Genomic DNA, 20,160 nt, shown 5'->3' on the forward strand with positions numbered 1-20,160 from the left:
TATTTGAAGTGTGTAATGAAAACCAATGTGATCATAAGAAACCAAATATACTAGCTATTCCACATTAAAATCCCTAGATTAATTTAGATAAACCAGGAAAGAGCTGTGGGCTTAGAACATCTTGACAATGGCATACAGTCAGGAACTGAGCTCACAACTGACAGCACAAGACACGTCTTGGAAAAACCTGGTTCCTGTTCTCTTACAATACCTTGGCTTTTCTGTGAGAAGAGAACTGTTTGGATTGTACCACCTGCAACTAAGATAAACTAAACACATGCATCACCTTGGCTGGGAGCAAGAGAAAAATCTGTAGCGTTAGGCTGAGGAGAAACATGTAATATTAGAATGGCACTGTGGAAAAACTATTGAAAATGTGAATTTGAATGCAAAGAAAGAATTACTGCTGCAATTTGCTTACTATTATGAAAATTCTAGAACAAGTGGTCAAACTTCCAAGTACTTCTAAGACTCAAGAAAACAAAGAATTTGTACCAGGGAACACCTCCTCCCAGGAGTAAATGGCTCAACAACAACAACAACAACAACAACTATTATTATTATTATTATTATTATTATTATTATTATTATTATTTACCGGTATACCCCGCCCATCTGGCTGAGTTTCCCCAGCCACTCTGGGCGGCTCCCAATCAAGTGTTAAAAACAATAGAATAAGAGAAAACAGAACCAGAGAGGCTGAGAGAAGGAAACAAAGTGGAGTGACATTATCTTGGACCCCACACACTACTGACAATTCAAATATTTGCTGCAAAACTTTCCTGTATTGTTTTTGACATAGCCCTTGTCATTCACCAAGATACAAATAAAAAAAAAAAGGTCATCTAGCAATTCTATTAAAAAGGCTTGTTTTATACATTTATAGTTTAGTTAATTCATAGAGCAAGTTACATCAAACTATAACAGAACCTGAAAACTCCAACTGATTCAAAATATAGAACCTGCCCTGAATTCTACAAAGCACATAGTTCAAGGATCATAACAGTTCTCACCATGTGATTTGATTATTTCAACAAACCAGCCCCATGTGCTGCTTGTGTGGCCTTAAGAACAGCATGATAGCAATGGGATTGCCAAGAACCAGAACTGGAAAAACAGAAGTCTTGGATATCATGGAAAAGGCTTGCCTCTTATCTTTCAACCATTATGGCCTGAAGGGTGCTTTTTTAAGCTCTGAACTTCATAATGCACAAAAATTATTTCAATAATAAAATTTATGGCAGCCCCCCCCCCCATTTTTCTCTCTTATATTCAAACGCAGGCTTTAACAATGTCTTTGGCAAAAATTAATGGATTCCCATCATAGCTTAGTGTCCTATCTGAAACAATTCACTAATGTCAAGCAGCAAAATAACTAGTGACAATTCAAAAACAAAAAGGGAGGTCATTAACTAAAACCTAATAGTAAAAAATAGGCTAGTAAGTTAGTAAAAAGTAAACCCCCCTTTGCTGAAAAGAGTGCTACCAAGAGCCTACTTTAACCTTGCCCTCTGATTTCATCCAGGTCTAGGAACAAAAACAAGTGAACTTTGAACAAACCAATCCCTACAGACTGTGTCCAATGCTATTTTAAGTCCTAGAGGAACAGCACATTGTTCACCATGTCAGGAAGTATGTTTATGAGTGAGATTTAGAAAGCAATTCATTGGGCTGAACTCCCTTCTTCATAAACCTGTTCGCTTTATTTCAGTCTAATCCTTATTTAATAAATGCCTAGCATAGATCTTTATAACTTTCACTGATAAGACCAACCAATAAAAACTAGGTTCAAAAGTATTTCCCGTGCTAAACACCAATCTATCATACTTAGCTGGTGAGTTACCAGAGACTCTGAACTGCATTCAGATCTTATCAATGAATGATACTCAGCAAATCAAATCCTGGATGAGAAACCCAAAGGGAGAAGTATTCCAGCTTGAACAAAGTTTAATGTTTCGGCCCTTTCAGCTGTTGAAAGAATTAGTGCAATGAAGAATGAAAGCCAAATCCAGTAGAGGACAATGCTCCACATGTCTTCAGAATGTATAAAACTCAAATCTAGTGTCTCTGAAAATGAAATCTGATTATAATACAAACAAAAGTTCACATAACCTTTTAAAATAGAATCCATTAATTACTACAACAGGAAGAATTAAAGTTTGCTTTCCATTTAAGAAGGGCGGCGGCCTCTGATCAAGAATTATACTGATGCAGTAGTATATGTATTAACTGTGGCAGAGTGTGAGCATTGAAGAATGTCAACTAAACAGGACAACCAAGTTTTAAGTCCCATTAACTTAAAAAAGGGAGAGTATTAATTCAATGATTTACTCTTCCATAAAATTAAATGAGAATTAAGTTTTGCTGGACAATTCTCTTACTTTTCACCTCACAGAGAAACACTAATCTGCTCAGTAATTACTAACCCCAGCCTCTGAAAAGTTATTTGGCATTTAGCCATTACTCAAGTGTTCTTTCTTAGGGTCTATGCATACGTACAACTGTGTTTATTTCACAATTGCCCAAATTTGCCCCTAAGGAGATGATCCTGTAGTTCACAAAGCATGTGTGCTAAACACCCAACTGTTTTGGATTATTCTTCTAGGTTTATATAAGGAGTATGCTACAGCAACTAGTTAGTTTGATTTATACAATAGGACAAAATAAAGAAAGTCTATTTTCTTTTGTGATTTAAAATAATCTGTTTACATTGGCTTGATTGAATTCAATCTACCATGTTTCCCCCCTCCCCTGCCTGGCAGGCCCCTTGAGCTGTTTTCACTAGCCCAATAAAGGTGCATGTTCTTTGCCACAGCTGATGTGTAGGAGCCATGCTTCCCTCAGAACAAAAGCATGACGAATAGGATTAATGAAGTGCTGTGACATTCAAAAATGAAAAAAGCACAGTAAGTAGATACCAAAATGGATGAAAGAGCATTCAAAATTATCCGTCTAAATTAGGCGTCCCTCACATCACATCACCTACCATTGCTATCACCATAAGGGTACCACCACAGGGAGCAAAAGAATTTGTTCTTGTGAAGGCAGAGCTTCACTGGCCTCTGACATTTTAAGTACTGCATTGTCAAGTCCCATTAATTGCATGTTATATGGCAGTATTCAAGGCTTCAGTAGAAGTCAGCAACTGTAAATGTTGAGCAGTCACAATTGTGAAGATCTTTAGACCAAAAGGGATATATTGGTAAATTAATACAATTTCCTTCAGTCAGAAAAGCACAGGAATACAATCTCTACTCTATAGCACTACCAGACAAGCCATCAGCTATAACATGAAGGTTAGCAATCAACAATTGGAGGCCACACAGAAAAGCCATTTCTCCTCTGAGAAAGCGGAGAGTGGCCCAAAGTAAAGAATAGGCTCACAAGGGCTTTAATTGTTACAGCTTCCTTTTTATTCAGAAGAGCGTCTACGTAATATCTTTACATTATTCCACTACTGCCATGACCAACTAGAGTGGAATTTCAGCTGCTATACTAGCACAAAACTATGAAGCATCTTTGACAATCTAAAAAACAACTTAGGCATCTCAACCACCATGAAATCACTCACAATTTAAGCACAAACACAAACTTCACTTCATTTCAATTGTAGTGGTATCAGAAGATGGATTTTCCTCCCAAGACTGCTATTCTTCAAACTATTTAATCAAAATGGACAGAACAAATGTGTGGTTAGTTTAAAATGAAAACTGCTGTTTCTGGTTTCCTCTTTGCCACTGCACCAGAGGCAGAGAGTGGAGGGTGGAGCAGACGTCTGCATTAGGTCTGAGAGCTCAAATAACCACTTGGGGCCACCAAGAAGTCCTTAGAAATTTAGCTGCTGAAAGAATCAAGGAGTACAGTGAGTATAAAATAAGTACACACAAGTTGAGAGAGATACAGATTTATTTTGTAGATAACTTTAATGTCTGCTTTATTTTTCAAACCACTTAGAAGTTTTATTTATTATCAAGTGGTATATAAAGTTTGCTAAATAAATAAATATGCAAATGAGATTTCAACAAGATTTTACAGGCTAGGTAAAGCTGCACTTTGGTCCTGTGAACTCTATGTAACACAGACCACAAAGCTTTGAGCAATTAAGAAGGAACTGTGAACTGATGCCAAAGGCTCTTTTGCCTGCCCCAAGAGCCACAAAGCCTCCCTTCTGCAACCACCTAATCAGACAAGCAATAGCTGTGCATGTGAGGAAAATACCCTCTCCTCCTAAGAAAAAGGGGGCTACAGAACTATGTCAGAAAAGGAGTGCCCTCAACTGGCAGAGCAGCTACATCCATTCTCAGCATAGGTGATAGGATGTCTGCTGTATGCATGCATGCTTGTTTGTTTGTGTTTGTGTGTCTGTGTCTCTGTGTGTATACCACCTCTTCTCAGCTATACCTCAAGTGCTTTTGTTCTGTGGCATCCAAGCAAAGACCTTTTAATCAGCATATCTATAAGGAAACTTGATCATTAGCCAGTAACTCAGTGTGGTGTAGCAGTCTGCAGTTACAGCAAGACCTAGATTCAATTCCTTGCTTAGCCACAAAACTTACTAGTGACCTTCGGGCAGTCTGCTTCATGAAGTTGGTGTCAAGATACAATGGCAGGAAGACTGGCTATACTACTATAAGCAGTTTGAGAAATGGTAGCTTAAATATGAAATTTCATAATAAACCTATGTGCACCATAATTGTCCCAATCCTATAAGGCAGAATAACTGTTCCGATCCTATAAAGCAACAAAGAAGTGTCTGAAGGGATCTACCGCTGATTATGTTCTGTACTATTGGTAGTACAGCTGACCTAGAAGTGAGTGAAAGCTATCTTCAAGTGACTGGATGGACAACACAATGTGTGATGCAGGCTTGCTGATTTTTGGTGGTCAGTAGAAGACCTGAAGTTGAAAATCCAGACTCCTCTATTTGCTACAAATCAAGATGTTAATCTAGGCTTAGATGGGGCCTCCGTACAATGAATGTGTTTATATATGTGGCAATACATCAAAGGGGGTTTCCTTAAAAGCAGAACAGAAACTTTGAGAACTGAGAAAAGCACAAGGAAAGGGCAACAAACTAAGGTGGGTGGCAGAGGTAACAATGTTATTGTTAATCTGAAGTTCCAGCAAGAAGCATTTGGTATATGTTAGGCTTGCCATACTCTAGGAAAATTCCTGACATGTCCTGGTTTTTGGGTGTAAAAATGGCGCCGGGGGAATTTTGCTGAATTGGCAAAATGTCAGGAAAAATCCAGATGTATGGCAACGTGGTGGGAAAAGCAGCGGAAACACCTCCAAAAGCTTAAAATCACTATTTTGGGGAGAGGCTTCCCCAAAAAAGTTCAACAACTTTGTGGGTGTCAGGAAGTTTACTTTTTGAAATATGGCAACCCTAGTATATGTGCAAGTCCTAACAGGTGGTTAGAATGTCAGACATCTGTCATACCCCAGTGGAAGGGCATCTACTTTGCATACAGGTCTCAGGTTCAATAACCAGCGTCTTCAGGTATGTCCTCAGAAACTGCCTCATTTGAAAGTGCCAGTCAGTGTAGACAATACTGAGTGAGACAGACCAATGATCTGACTGAATACAAGGCAGCTTCCTATGTCTTTGCTGTAAACCATAAATGTAACATTTATTTAAAAACAAATCAGGGAAACTTTAAAAAAAAAAATTCAGGAGAGCCACCATAAGTCAAACTTCTAATTCAAAACCCAAGAGACATCATGCAAAAATAACCAATAATCCAGGTTACAGTTTGTCATATTGGTAACAAACTAACTTTAAAGTTTGCAAATGCTGTATGTCAAAACAAATTCCCACTATGTTGAGAAAGCATAGAAACTATAAGCATACCTTTTCCCAATGCTCCAGACGAACAGTGGATTCCCATTTACTCCCAAGAAAAGTCCCTGTTTATCCAGAGCAAAGATTCATTTGCTAAAAATTGGCCAGTGCTCCCATTTGTCACCACTATTTCTTCAGAATACAAAGAGGAACAAACAAGTTGCATTTGGATCTGGCTTTTAAGTTCTAAAAAGGACAATTTGGATATAGGAAACTGCTTGCTAATGAAATCAACTGCTGAATTTACCACTGTAATCCCTGAACCGGCTTTAAGGGCGCTCATCTGAACTCTGCAGCTTAGTAAAATCTGTCCTGTCTAAAAATATTATCAAACATGGCAAGCAGCTTACTAATGAAGTGAATTACTCCAGCATTAAATCAATTTCAAACTTAGCCTGAAACCAAAATGGTGTATGACACGGGGCTGGAATACAACCCTGGGAAAAAGACAGGACCCAACTGCAATCTCAACAGTTGACCTCACAATATCATCTTCTTTGTTCATGTGCTGTGATCTCTAGATGACATTAAAAGGAAAATCCTCTCTCAAATCTCTCTGACACCAATATTGACTGGTACAGAGTGTCTCCTGCACACACAGCTGTGGAATGTAGACGTCCAAGCACGTGTTTTGGGGAAGGTCTGGACAGCTTGCTATATTCAAAGCCTGCTAGTTTGACTTCACCCAGGAAAGCAGAAAACTGCCCCTTTTCACCATGGGCAGAGACTTAATTTTTCCCAAAGCCAAAAGCAATCTTCACAATGTCATATTTTCATTGGAACTCACACGTGTTTCGCTGCTGGAATTTGCTTTCCTAACCGGGTGTGGCACAGTATTTAGCAGCAAAGAAAATATTTTAGATCCCAATACTTCAACACCATGTAGGGGGAAACAGTTTAGATTCTCTCTCGACCTTTAATCCATGAAGCTCATACATACTTAAGTCAGCATCGCCCTTACTTTGTAAACAAAGGTTAACTGTAAGACTAATACCAAACCAAGCATTATTACTATTAAAACATACTATCCCCAATATCAACTGAGAGATACTAACATGATCAATATAAAATGAGTTTCTATTGTGAAACCTGAATTGTTAAATGCATTTGTTAATATTAGGAAGACTATTGGCTCTCAAGTCTATAAGATGGCATCAGGACCTACTTACCCCAGTTTGACCTCTGGGGTGTGCCTGCATGGGCTTATGACATATAGACCTGACAACTGAACTTTTACAAAATTAAGGTTCTAAGGTTCTACAGGTTCATCTACAAGCCATGCAACAGGACTTTAAGTACCCATTCACTTCAGGGAGTTTGAAAAAGATTAAACACATTCCAGCTGAATACTGAAAAATAAGAGGTAAAGGAGTGGGGAAGCAGAAGACAACAAAGAAGACTGAAATAGGAAAAGCTCAAGAACATGTTTAAAAAATGATGATTGTAAAGCCATTAGGGACAAGCAAAGAATGTTTATCTTGTGGAAGAGTGGTATGATTTTATCCCCTTTGTTAGTTATAAAACTATTTCTCTCCTTCTTCACATTATATGAGGGTGTGGCCATCTTGACCCAAACTGCTCTTTTCGTATGTATTATTGTTTGCATGTAAATTCCTATTTCTTTGCTACACTTACCTGTTGAGGGGTAACGGAACATTTCTAAGATACTTGGAACCAAAAAGCCTGTTAGTTGGGGGGAAGTGGGATTTATTTTTGCCTCAATTAAACTAATTAATTGAATTTTTGTTATAATAGCTCTGTGTATGTTTGTTTGCTGAGTGAGGGAAATACTATAGTGCAATGCAATTGTATCGGCATTCAACAGCGAACTTATTCTACTTATGTATTCAATTTTTCTTGAAAACCTAATAAAGATTATTTTAAAAAGAAAAAACAAATAAGGAATTGGATCTGCACTGAATGATTGACTGAATTTATATACCACCCTTTACCTGCAATTTTTTAAAGTTCATATCTAGCATGAACACTTGCAAGAACAGTTCGAAAATACCCATGCTATGTCTGGTGACAATTCAGAAGCCAAGAGAGCTGGACAAAACTCCCACTGGGCTCACTTAGCCCCCAACCCCTCTTCTTAGTGACCATTATTAGTCCCCCTGCCTCTCATACTCCAACCCCAATATTAATTCACCTTGCATTTGTTGTATGTAACACCTTGAAAAAAATTCAAGTTTGAAGGCCTTAATCCTGAAAGCAAGATTGACAGTGACAGTGCATTCCACCAACATTCTCAGTTAAACCACATATAAAAAAACTAAAACCAAAGCTAAACCTTATAGTCTCCACTGCAACACAAAAAAATGCAATATCTGACTGGCCTAGATCTCAGGTACTCGGTGTTCCAAAAAGCTACTCCTGGGGCTATTTAGACTAACTTCTTTAATAACTAACTACTTCATGAGTCTCTTCCTACAGAAAGAAAGAATGATACGTGTTTACTGCAGGGGGAAATGTTATAATTACCACATTCTGCTGCAATAATTTTAATTGCAGACTATTTGAATGGCTCAATATTTATTACTCTACAGCCTTTAATTGCTTTTGTGGGGGAAAGGGGGGGAAACTAATCAATGATTATTTATAGCACAATCCTAACCATACTCACTTAGAAGTTAGTCCTACTGAATTCAGTTGGGCTTGTTCTCAGGTAGGTGGATTAAGATTCCAGCATTAATATGTAGCTGGCCAACTGATGCAATGGATTTGCTGCAGCTACCATATTTGTCCTAAGGCCCAATTTGCTTCCCAAGAACTAAGCTACAACACTCCGGAGACAAGGAAAGATAGTATATCTCAAATCCTAACTTATGAGTTAATTTCCTACACTGAAAAGCTTTTTTTAACATTGAGTACATTTAATCATGTTATCCACACCTTCGTTCTGAATTGGTACAATTGCAGGAGAGCTGTACCATATTATATGCATCAGTAAATAGAACAGCCCTTACCCTAGTACATTATGTCAAGAGGAAGAGATTGTGTTCCTCCTTTAAGGTGAGGAAGATGGATTCTAAGGAGCAATGTCAAGTGCTACTCAACCCAAAGAGGTGATAAGCTAGTATTGTTGGCACTACTGCCATTATTGCAGCATGGTAATGTGTTAATATGGTAGACCAACATTTATAAACCACTTGTGTTACAAATAGAGTCAAGGAAACACAACTGTAATTACAACCCTTTCTCACGGACAGACTTTCCTTAAGATGGACACTTCCTTCTGTTTTAGAAAGTTATGGCTGCAGTTTTATGGCTGCAATCCACATGTTTTAGTTTTATTACCTCAGGTAGGACCAACATCACAATTTAACAAAGGGTTTTTTTAGTGTGTAGTTGGCACAAAATCTAGAGTTGGAAAAATGTGCTGCTGGAAAGCTGATAATGTGCAGTTGGAAAAATGAGGGGAGAGGAAGTAGACATCATAGGCATATGTGTTTTATTAATCCCTTAAATGATAGGTAGTGTCACCGATGGCATGTATGCCAAATATATATGTATAGAATGTGCTCAGTTTCCATATTTAAAACAAACTGCTCAAACTCAATTTAAAATTCCCTTCTTTTGGGGGGGGGGCAGAACTTCCTCTTCTTCACTTTCATCTTTGGGCAGGAAATACTTTGTCACATCCTTGTATATACCCTTAAAATACTCCTGTTTTTGCACCTGTTAGTCTAGGGCAAATAAAAAAAATAAATCATCAATGTATAGTAGATAATAGCTAGTGATTTCTATGGCAAAAACTTCACCGATAAAGGGTGTAAGCCAGGAACAGAGTGCCTTTGAGTTCATTTGCCTTCTTCTAGGGGTGGGGATTTGTACAGCTGGAAAAACCTGCATTTTAAAAGAACCAACCATTTAATTGGAAGTATTCTCCGTTAAAATGGTTTGGGGAATCACAGCCCAAATTTCTCATTATTTTAATAAATTTACCTGAGAGTAAAATATTACTTACAAGAACAATTCTTCTACAGGTTTTTCCATGACCATGATAAAGATGGGGAAGAAGAATTTACATTCTAGAGCTTGGATCCTTCTACTATTGACCTGCACTGCAGCACAAAAAGAGCAACTTCTACATGGACATCTCAAGGCCTGCATCGACATTATTCCTATCCCAGCCTTTGGATGAGGTATCCTCCAAGAATGAAATGAATTAGGCCTCAGTCTTGCACAGGCTCTTGCATTCCCTTACCTCAGGGGAAAGTGAGCAATAAATTGGGAGGTCCCCATTTTGGAATGTAGAATAGTTCTTGATGAAAGAGAATGAAACCCTCAGAATAAAATCTCACTTCTTTTAATGTTTAAAAGGGTGCACAAACCTAAGGCCCAACTCCTGATCTTTTCCTGAAGATTATCCTTGGCTAAGAACCGAGGGAATAAAATAAAACATTCACAGGCCTCCAGATCCTTTAAAAACACGAACTGAAGAAAAAGCTCTGTAGGGTGCAAATTATTGCTGCTCAGCACAAAAATTGTTCTCTGCATACCTGAGATTACTATACTCATTTAAGCACATTAAATTGCTTTTTATAGAAAAAAATAGAACACGTAGCTTTTTGTGGCTTATTTGTTCAGCACATATGGTTTTTATGAAATAAACTAGAGCAGCCAGTCGCTTTGCTCAGAATTAGAGACTGGAATAAACTAATCTTGAATAAACATATAAGCCCATAAAAATTTGCAATTGGAGCTATTTTGTCATTCTGATTTCTAAGCAACCTTATGTGAAATGCAGCCATATGAACAGCAGTTGGTTTTACTGAAGTTAAGCTTTACCTGAAACACACCCAAGGGGGTGGTGGGAGAACCATGTGGGAATAAATTCAACAATGGAGTAAGGATATCACCCAAAATAGAAGTCGTCAAAATTCTTGATCCTGTAAAGTGGCAGATACCAAACAGAAGTGAAGAGGCATGAGGATGTCAAAAGCTAAACCTAACATCCCATGGTTGTAGCCTCAGCTGTACTCTCTAAACCAGCCTTCCTCAGCCCACTCTCCAGATGTCCCTGACCACAGGCCATGCTGATGGGAATTAGTGTAAAACAGCCTTTCTCAATATTGAGTCCCCTTATGCTGCTAGACTACAACTCCCATCATCCCTAGGTAGCAGGTCCAGTGGTGAAGGGAGTTGTAGTACAACAACATATAGAGTGCCAAGGTTGAGAAAGGCTGGTCTGAAACATCTGGGGGGCACCAGATTGGGGAAGGCTGTTCCACATGGTGCCATATAATGTTATCCTACCACACATTGCAACATGTGCCCCACAAAGGACATGGGTAGGCTGCTCCTGTAACCCCAATCACTTTCTTCTGTACTCATCACAGCTGAGTGACAGATCCTCTGGCTTTATGAAGATAAGCACACAACATTCCTCAATTGAACTTTCTTGGATTATTCTTGCCCCACAGCCATGACTCGAATTTCATTCTCACAAAACAAGCTTGTAGTTTGATTACCGTCTGGTCACTCAAGGTGACTAAATATTGCCTCCAGCAGAGGTACAATCCCACCTACAGAGCACTAAGATCTGTTGTTCCCACAATACAGACACACACCAGGATGTTCTAAAACTGCTAGTGCAATTTTGTGACAGTCTTTCCTGTCTAGCACATTTGGCAAAGACATGGAGATTGCTCAACATGCCAGTGTCCTTCCTTAAGAGGAAAAAACTTTTGTGGCGTAAGGTTTTTGTTTTTTTAATTGTGTCACCATGTTCTATGCTTTTAAGTTGCTTCCAGACACTCTGTTGAGGGAAGCAATTTATAAGTGAACTAACTTGTTCTGCAATCTCATCCAAATTGGGAGAGCCAATCCCAGTTGCCAGCTGACTTAAGACAAGAAGGTAGGGGTGGACCTGTCAGATCAGCCACCATTCATAATAAAAAGAAAAAGCAACTTGGGCAAATAGACAGTGTGTGACTGAAGACTGCTTTGAAGGTTGGTGTCGGAATCTAAATAAATACTCATGAACAGTGAAGAAGTAATTGGGTTGCAAAGCCGGACAGAAATGAAATTTGCAGGCATGGTATCTCCTTGTGCAGATCCTCTATATTTTTGCTGAATGGCACTCCTCTCCACCTCTAGAGTTCCTAAATCAAACAAACATTTCATTCATGTTACCAACTGCTGCAAACAGGAAACAGTGTCTTCACAACATCCCCAAAGATACAACTCTAGAAGCAATAATATTGCTTGTCAGAAGGTTTGAACAGTTTATTGGCATATCCCAAGCTTTAACATACTCACTCTGGAGAATCTGGACAGTAAGAGGTAAGGAGTCGGGATTATTTCAATTTATGCCAATTTGTTTCCTTCCCCCTTATAAGCACATCTTACATGTCAGCAGACTATAAGTACCAGCATGTTTGTTTCTGAGGTATGTGAAGAGCATTTGGCTGGACGTAAATGTCAAAACAATATGGACATGCAAAGTACCCGGGCCATCACCTCTCTGTCCCTTACATTAGTATATGGCAATTTAAAGGGTGGGGGAGCTACTAAATTGAGTGTTCACTGTAGTGAAAGTCAAGATCGACAGTTTAGAATACATCTATTAAAAATAATTAAAAGACCTGATATGACAGCAGTTTACGACTGGAGGCAGGGGGGAAATGAGACCAGATAATAAACTCTCCGCTACCATCCCTCATACAGGATTGACTGAAGTCCAAAAACAACAAAGTGCTTTCTCCTTTTCCCCAGGAAACATCAGGCAAAGCCACCAGCCTGGAGTCTTTGTGCTAATCACATGTAGCATCCCCTCCAAGGTACTTGGAAGGGGAGACACCGACTCTCTTTGCCCAGGGCCCAGAGTGGGAGCCAGAGTGATCCCTAACAAGAGCTCACTTGCACTGAGGGGATACTAAATTTGCACACTGCGCTTTTGCTTCCACAGAAATTAAATGCCGCAGCACGTCCTAATATGACCTGTTCTTTTTGCTCATAACAGCATATTCATTCTGACACAAGACTTCTACATTTTATCAGAACAGAGCCAGCAATTGTCCCAAGACAGAGCCCAAGTAAATGATGGTTTTGCCACTTATATGACAGCTTTTTGTGGGTGCAATATATGAGTAGTTGAAATGGAACTTTAAAGAGTCTTATCTAAAGTTGCATGCACACTGCCTTACATAACCACATGAGAAGCCACAGCTGCTAAAATCTGACTTCTCCTTAAAGTTACATTATTAAAAATGGAGGAAAGGGTGAGAATTTCCAATCCCAGAAATTGCAGCACAGAAGCTACCAAGTTAAAAAATATGTCTATAGCAGTCAGTGAGATGAATAAATTGACGTGAACATAAATGCTGCACCCTGCTTCCCAGAGTACAAAATGTAAGGTCCCATGTGCATTATACATTTAAAGAAGTATTGTGCTATTTTAAACATTTCTCCTCACACAACTACAATTTCCAGAATGCTTTAACAATAAATTCCTCTTCACAGGGAACTCTTTGCACGATTGGCTTGAAAGTTTCATTTATGTAAGTCTACCCAGACAAATAGATGCTGACACATTTTAATCTTTTGAACTGTTAATTCTAATTATTTTTTAATCTTTTAATTGCATTTATCTGCTTTTATTGATGATTTTATTGATGAGAAGAGAAGACACCCTGGAAAAGACCCTGATGTTAGGAAAGATTGAGGGCACAAGGAGAAGGGGATGACAGAGGACGAGATGGTTGTACAGTGTTCTCGAAGCTACAAACATGAGTTTGACCAAACTGCTGGAGGCAGTGGAAGACAGAAGTGCCTGGCATGCTCTGGTTCATGGGGTCACGAAGAGTCGGACATGACTAACGACTAAACAACAACAACAATTGATGATTTTACTATTTCTTATAAACTGCATAGAGATTTTACTACAATCTAGAAGTATATGAAACTATATTATGAAGCAGCATGCCTATGTTGGTTAAAAGAATGGATAAAATTAGAAAATAAGAAATTATTAGATCTTGAAGGTTTTGATAACAGATTTGGTTGGCACACGTATTTATGGTGTGATAAGAAGAAAGTTCATAAAGGCTTTGGAAACCACATCTTCAAGAGTTCTTTAATAGAAGTATGGGATAGATACAAAAATATATTGGAGCCAAAAGTCCCACATTGGTTGTCTCCGTTGGAGGTAATGAGTGTTAAGAAAATTAATATGAGAGGTAATTCACATATGGTGAATTGGTAATTAAAGAAGGAGGAAAATGGAAACTGAAACCATTTGAACAAGTCAAAGATCATGTATATGATTGGCTGCATTATTTTCAAGTAAATGAAATGTTTAAAGAAGATTTGAAAGAAAAGGGTTATGTAGAAAAAGAATCTAATTTTCAAAGAGACATAATAAACAATGAATATAAAACTCTGTCAAAAATGTATAAGATACTGTTGGAATGGCATACGAAAGACGAAGAGGTTAAATCAGTAATGATACAGTGGGCAAAAATTTTTGGGTATAATATCCAATTTGATGAATGGGAAAAATTGTGGAAAGAGAATATAAAATTTACTGCATGCACGATATTGAAAGAAAATGTTATGAAAATGTTTTACAGATGGTACATCACACCTGTAAAGTTAGCAAAGATGTATAAGATGTGTAACAAATGTTGGAAATGTAAAGAAAAAGAAGGGACGTTTTTTCATGTGTGGTGGGAATGTAAGAAAGTGAAAAGCTTTTGGGAAATGATATATAATGAAATGAAAAAAATGTTAAGATATACTTTTGTAAAAAAAACGGAGGCTTTTCTTTTAGGGATTGTAGGAAAGGATATAAGAAGAAAAGACTGTAAACTCTTCCAATATGCAGTAACGGCAGCCAGAATCTTGATGGCCCAGAAATGGAAACAAGAGGAAATACCGACGATAGAAGAATGGAGACTGAAAATGACAGACTATGCGGAATTGGATAAATTAACTGGGAAAATCAGATACACCAAAGACCAAAAGTTCATCGAAGACTGGGGAAAGTTTGTAGATTATCTGAAAAACATATGTGGCGTGAACACAACGCTAGTGGGATTTCAAGAGGCACTGTAAAAATGGAGAATTATTGTTAATATGAAATAGTGGGAGAAGGGAAGTATAATGGCAATACGAAAGAAGGGAATGTGTAACTAAAGTTATAAATACGGATGATTGTCAGAGACGCTGAAGGAAGTTCAAAAAAGAAACAATTTGTTGTATTTTGGATAAAATTGTATAACTGTTTGGAAAATCAATAAATGTATTTATATATAAAAAAAACAATCTAGAAGTATATAATTTTTTTAAAGTACAAATAAAATACCGTAAGTACTTTTCACACAGTCTTTCTAACCAGAGAAAGATTTTTTTTAATGTGATCCTTACTACTACAATTTAGGCTGCAGACCCAAACTACTTTGAATGACTATTGCCATCAGTAAAGATTGGTTACCCCATAGAAAAGACCATTATCTCAGCAGAATTTCCTCTTAGGAGCCTAGACCTGTTTTCTTGTAAGCTCCTGTAACATTTCTAAGTTTAGAGGCTTTGGGATGGTAATTGTTTTAATTCATTTATTTTTGAAAGCAAGTTGTCATATTTAATAAAAAGCAGATTTAAGAGAGAGGGGGAAAAATGCATCAGTTCTGCTTGTGTCAGTCATACAAAAGCATGAAAGCTCCTCTGACATCCTGGAACTGCAGGGCATTATCCCCCAGGGTCAAATTGGAGATGACTGACAGGAGTTAGCTTAGACCACATATTTTAGGCTGCATTGTGATACTTTTCTGTAGAGCAATGGGTGCAAATCTCCCCTTTACTATTACTGTAACCCAAGCCTTGTTCAGCAATTGCAATAATGGAAGTTGGAGGGGAAGGAGAAAGAGAATGCCTGCCCCCAATTTCTAATTCCAGTCACTTACTTGAGCCCTGTACTAGTCAATGACTTGTGAAATTGACCAGACGGCATCAGAAGCAGCTTCTGGTCTAAAAATATCCACCCCTAATTAAGTTTTAAAGGGGAAAAGTGTTCTTAAATGAGGTGGAGAGGGAAACTGGGGGACTGCCTTATAAAAAATATTTTAATATTATTATTGTGGCAGTACTGATCATGGTGCTCAGAGCCAGTTTTGGCTCTTTCAAAGTATTTCTTGAAGCACTTCAAAAACCTGCAAAACATGTTTGACCAGAAATAATGTTTGTGTGTGCTATGGGCAATGATAGCAACGTCAAGTCTTTGAAGTTACTATCGTTAAACAGTCTTGGATTGCCTATTATCAAAAGAGAACCCACCAAAAATCCCAGTTAGTACTGACAGATGCTACAAACCCACACATTTACAAAGGGAGGTCCACAGATGACACAGAACAGTCTTGCCTTACGGCAGCAGTTAAGCACCTACTTCTGAAGAATTCTTTGTGTGGCTTAAAGAGAATTTTCTGATAAGGCATGATTCTACTTTGAAAGAAACATGGAGAAAACGGATGGCTATAAGAAGGCCAATATCATCATATAACCACATTTGTACCATTTTGAACCTATAAAGTTTCCCAAGATACAAAATTTCTAAAACAAAGAACCATTACATGTTCCTGGCTGCTTAGGCACATTAGGCCAGGCAGAGGCAGAGTAGGCCCTCCAGCTGTTTTGGGACTACTACTCCCATCATCCCTGACCACTGGTCCTGTTATCTAGGGATGATAGGAGTTGTAGTCCCAAAACAGCTGGAGGGCCTACTCTGCCTATGCCTGCATTAGGCTATAAGCAAAATGGTGCTGGGAGAGGGGATATTTGTCATGCAATGGGGAGAAGATGGGAAAAGTTACCTTCAAGAGCTTCACAAAAGCTGCATGTCTAGGAGAAGCTCTTTGAAAGTATCAGGGGTTGGAAGGGGGTGGGGGGAGACTTTTAGATCTCCCTTATGCAGAAATTCTATCCCAAATATTACAGTGTCCAGCCCAAATACAACAAAGAGAATGGCTGCTGCTCCCTATTCTTATAACCTTGATTTGTCCAGGCCCTTGAAAATGGAATCAAAGTATTGGCAGCAATGCAATTTCAGTGCTGCAGCATGAAAACGACTCATGCTCTGTATGTGATTACTAGGGGAGCCGCTAGAGGATAATGTAATGATTAGTGGGGGAGTTGCACAGTTGCTATGGGAGTAGTAATTCCTGTTGCTGCATTTATTCTTTCAGTGCTGTTACTGCATTAATACACCAGCAATTTATTAGGGTAGAATACTGATAAGTTTCAGCCAAGAATTCTAGCAGGGCTACTTAGAAGCTGATTTGCCCATGTCCAGCAGCTGAACATTACAGCCTTACAAATACTGCTGGGCAAAGGTGAATCGTTTCTGCAACTCATTAACTCCCACTTTTTTTAAAAAAATAATGCCAAAGGCTACCTATAAAAGGGAAGCACTTAGGAACAGAAAGACTGCAGAATCCAGAACTGGAGTTTCCAAGGCCTTGAATGAATTCACAGTGGTATTCTCCTATCCGTGACAGTTCCTTTTTTGGTTGTTGTTCCTGTTTGTTTGTTTGTTTGTTGTTGTTGGTTTGTTTGTTTTTCTATTACGTTTTATTGTAATTCATATTTGGTGTTAGCCGCCCTGAGCCTGGCCCTGGCTGGGGAGGACAGTGTATAATATATATATATATATATATATATATATATATATATATATATATATACACACACACACACACACACACACACACACCCAGTACATGGCCAGTAAAGGTAAAGGACCCCTGGACAGTTAAGTCCAGTCAAACTTAGTCTATGGGGTGTGGCGTTCAAATCACTTCAGGCCGAGGGAGCCAGCGTTTGTCTACAGACAGCTTTCTAGGTTATGTGGCCAGCATAACTAAACTGCTTCTGGCGCGATGGAAGCCAGAGCACATGGAAACGCCCTTTATCTTCCCATCGCAGTGGTATCTAGTTATCTACTCGTGCTGGTATGCTTTCGAACTACTAGGTTGGCAGGAGCTGCGAAAGAGCAATGGGAGCTCACCCCATCACGCTTGGTACATGGCACCACTAGCTTAGTCAACTTAAACATCAAATGAATTTAAGCTATCTTGATGTGTCAGTTGCAGAGCTTCAACATGAAATTATATGTTCAGTTCCTCAGACTACTTATTTAGCAGAGTTCCAAAGTTCCCTTCCCTTTTGAGAGTAAAGTTTACACATCAATAGTTACATATGAGGATTTTTTCCTTAACAATATAAAGCGGCATAGAAATGAAATAAATATTAATAATAGTTCATTTTGCAGTACCCGATAGTTTGCAAGAAAAAAGGGGAGGTAATGATTTCCCATCCATGTCAATGATTTTACTCTCTCTTTTTGGCCTAGCATCATTTAAAAGCAGGGGCAATACCAAACAGGAACAAGTTTAGGAATGGGACACAGATAAAGACAGTGTTTGACACAGGGCGGATAGGTAGGAAGCTAGTTTGGTTGTTCTAAAGGTGCAGTGGCAGCCATGTCATTTTGCGCGAAACACAAAATACATTTGGACACACTAAAGGTGCATACTAATTGATTACCCAAGGGCAGCACCTGGAAGAGTCAAGAGGGGATCCAGACTGCCATTATTTCCAGCATATCCAACCCTTGGGCCACATTATAAATTAACATACTAATATTAAGTGTACTGATGCATGGACAGCAATTACCCCAAGGTCTTAAATAAAAACCAGCTAATTGCTTTTAAAATGAGGAAAATATAAAGTTGTTTCTTGGCAAAGATCTTAATGAAGGTTATATATTCAGCCACAGGTTGTAAAGCAGGTAACAAGGTTTAAGAAAAACTCGGTGAGCACCAAACACAAAGCAAAACATCCTTTATGGTTGAAAAGATCACAACTCCTGCACACTGGAGGAACTTACCCCTTTCAGCATATACTAAAAGTTATGGACCTCATGAACAAATCCAAATAAAAATGACAGAAGGGATGTTCTGTGATCTTCTAAACCACCATTTGTTGGTTTTGGATGACACAACAAGCTGTGCTCAATCAAAAAATGGAAGAGTCAAAATGTTTGAAAGTAGAGGAGAGCTGAAATGGAGGAGGCAGATTTTGCAAAAATTTTCACCACTGTGAGACGCTTCCCTCCTCCTTTTGGTGATTTTTGGCACTTCTTTTCAAAAGGGTGCCAAACTGTTTATGAGAGGTGGTTGTCCTGTCTCTGTTGCATTAAGGGTGGCACATGGGAGTTAGTTGGGATGCAAGGAGCTGAGGCACCTTTCATGGCCAAAACTCCATTCCTGGAACGAACCTCCAGCCAATTTTAAGTGACTCCCCCTTCCTTCTTAGCCTCTCTGCACCAGAGCTCACCCCATTCAGTAGGGTCCCCAACACTTGGGGGGAGGTTTGCCAGGGGAACATGTACAGGAAAGTCACCTTCCACCATACCCCTTTGCTCTTGCTTCTCAGCATCCAGGCAAGAGTTAATTAGTTAGTTAGTTAGTTAGTTAGTTAATTAATTAATTAATTCTTTCATTTCAGATTTGCACATTTGCATTAGAGCTATTGTAGAAAATGGTTCAACCCTGTCTGCTACAGTATATAACCATCCTAAAAAAGAAATGAAAACCTGCAGCAAATACTTAGGCAGCTTAAATTCAGGGAAACTTACAGCAAAATGTGGCAAATGGTATGGTTTTAATGTATTGCCTAATGTGGCAACTATTCAGTCATATTTATACATATCAGATAGTCGGGAAAGGAAGTATCTGCACAGAATTAGTCAACATATGCTTAATTTTTATATGCCAATGGCCCATCCAGTCCAGCATCCTGTTCTCACAGTGGCTAACCACATGCCTGTGGGAAACCGGCAAGCAGGATTCAAGCACAACTTTAAATCTCTCAACTGTAATCTGTTTTAACTAATTTTAATAACCTTTTTAAAAATCATTCTAACCTGCCCTAGGACCTCATGGTAAAGTGAGTGTAAGAAATCTAATGAATAATAATAATTTTTCAAAACCCAATCCCTAAAATGCATTTTTGGTTGGTCTCATATAAAGTATTTTCAATCATGCCCTAGCTTAATTGCAAAATACAATATTCAGCCCACACAGCTGCAGCAATGAGAACACAGGAGAATTAGCTTCATCGAGACAGAGGAAGGTCATGCTTTGTTATGTATACAGTCATTCAATCCAACTTTAATAAGAATTGGCAATACCCTCTTATTTAGAGCTTGCCTGGATCCAAATTAATCCTCTCCCCGTGGGGCTGGAAAAGAATGCACAAAATTCTGACCAGGATTCTTGTGTGTGTGGGATGAATGGCTGAAGATGAAAGCT

At 38.6% G+C, this 20,160-nt stretch overlaps 1 protein-coding gene across 2 annotated transcripts in view; it reads right to left on the reverse strand.

The window, feature by feature from the left end:
• The window catches only part of AHCYL1 (adenosylhomocysteinase like 1), a 50,916-nt gene that overhangs the window by 20,743 nt on the left and 10,013 nt on the right, over nucleotides 1-20,160 (reverse strand). The gene's annotated exons all lie outside the window — the stretch shown is intronic.

The sequence above is a fragment of the Podarcis raffonei genome, chromosome 6, assembly GCF_027172205.1.
Source record: "Podarcis raffonei isolate rPodRaf1 chromosome 6, rPodRaf1.pri, whole genome shotgun sequence".
In the NCBI taxonomy this organism is placed as follows: domain Eukaryota; kingdom Metazoa; phylum Chordata; class Lepidosauria; order Squamata; family Lacertidae; genus Podarcis; species Podarcis raffonei.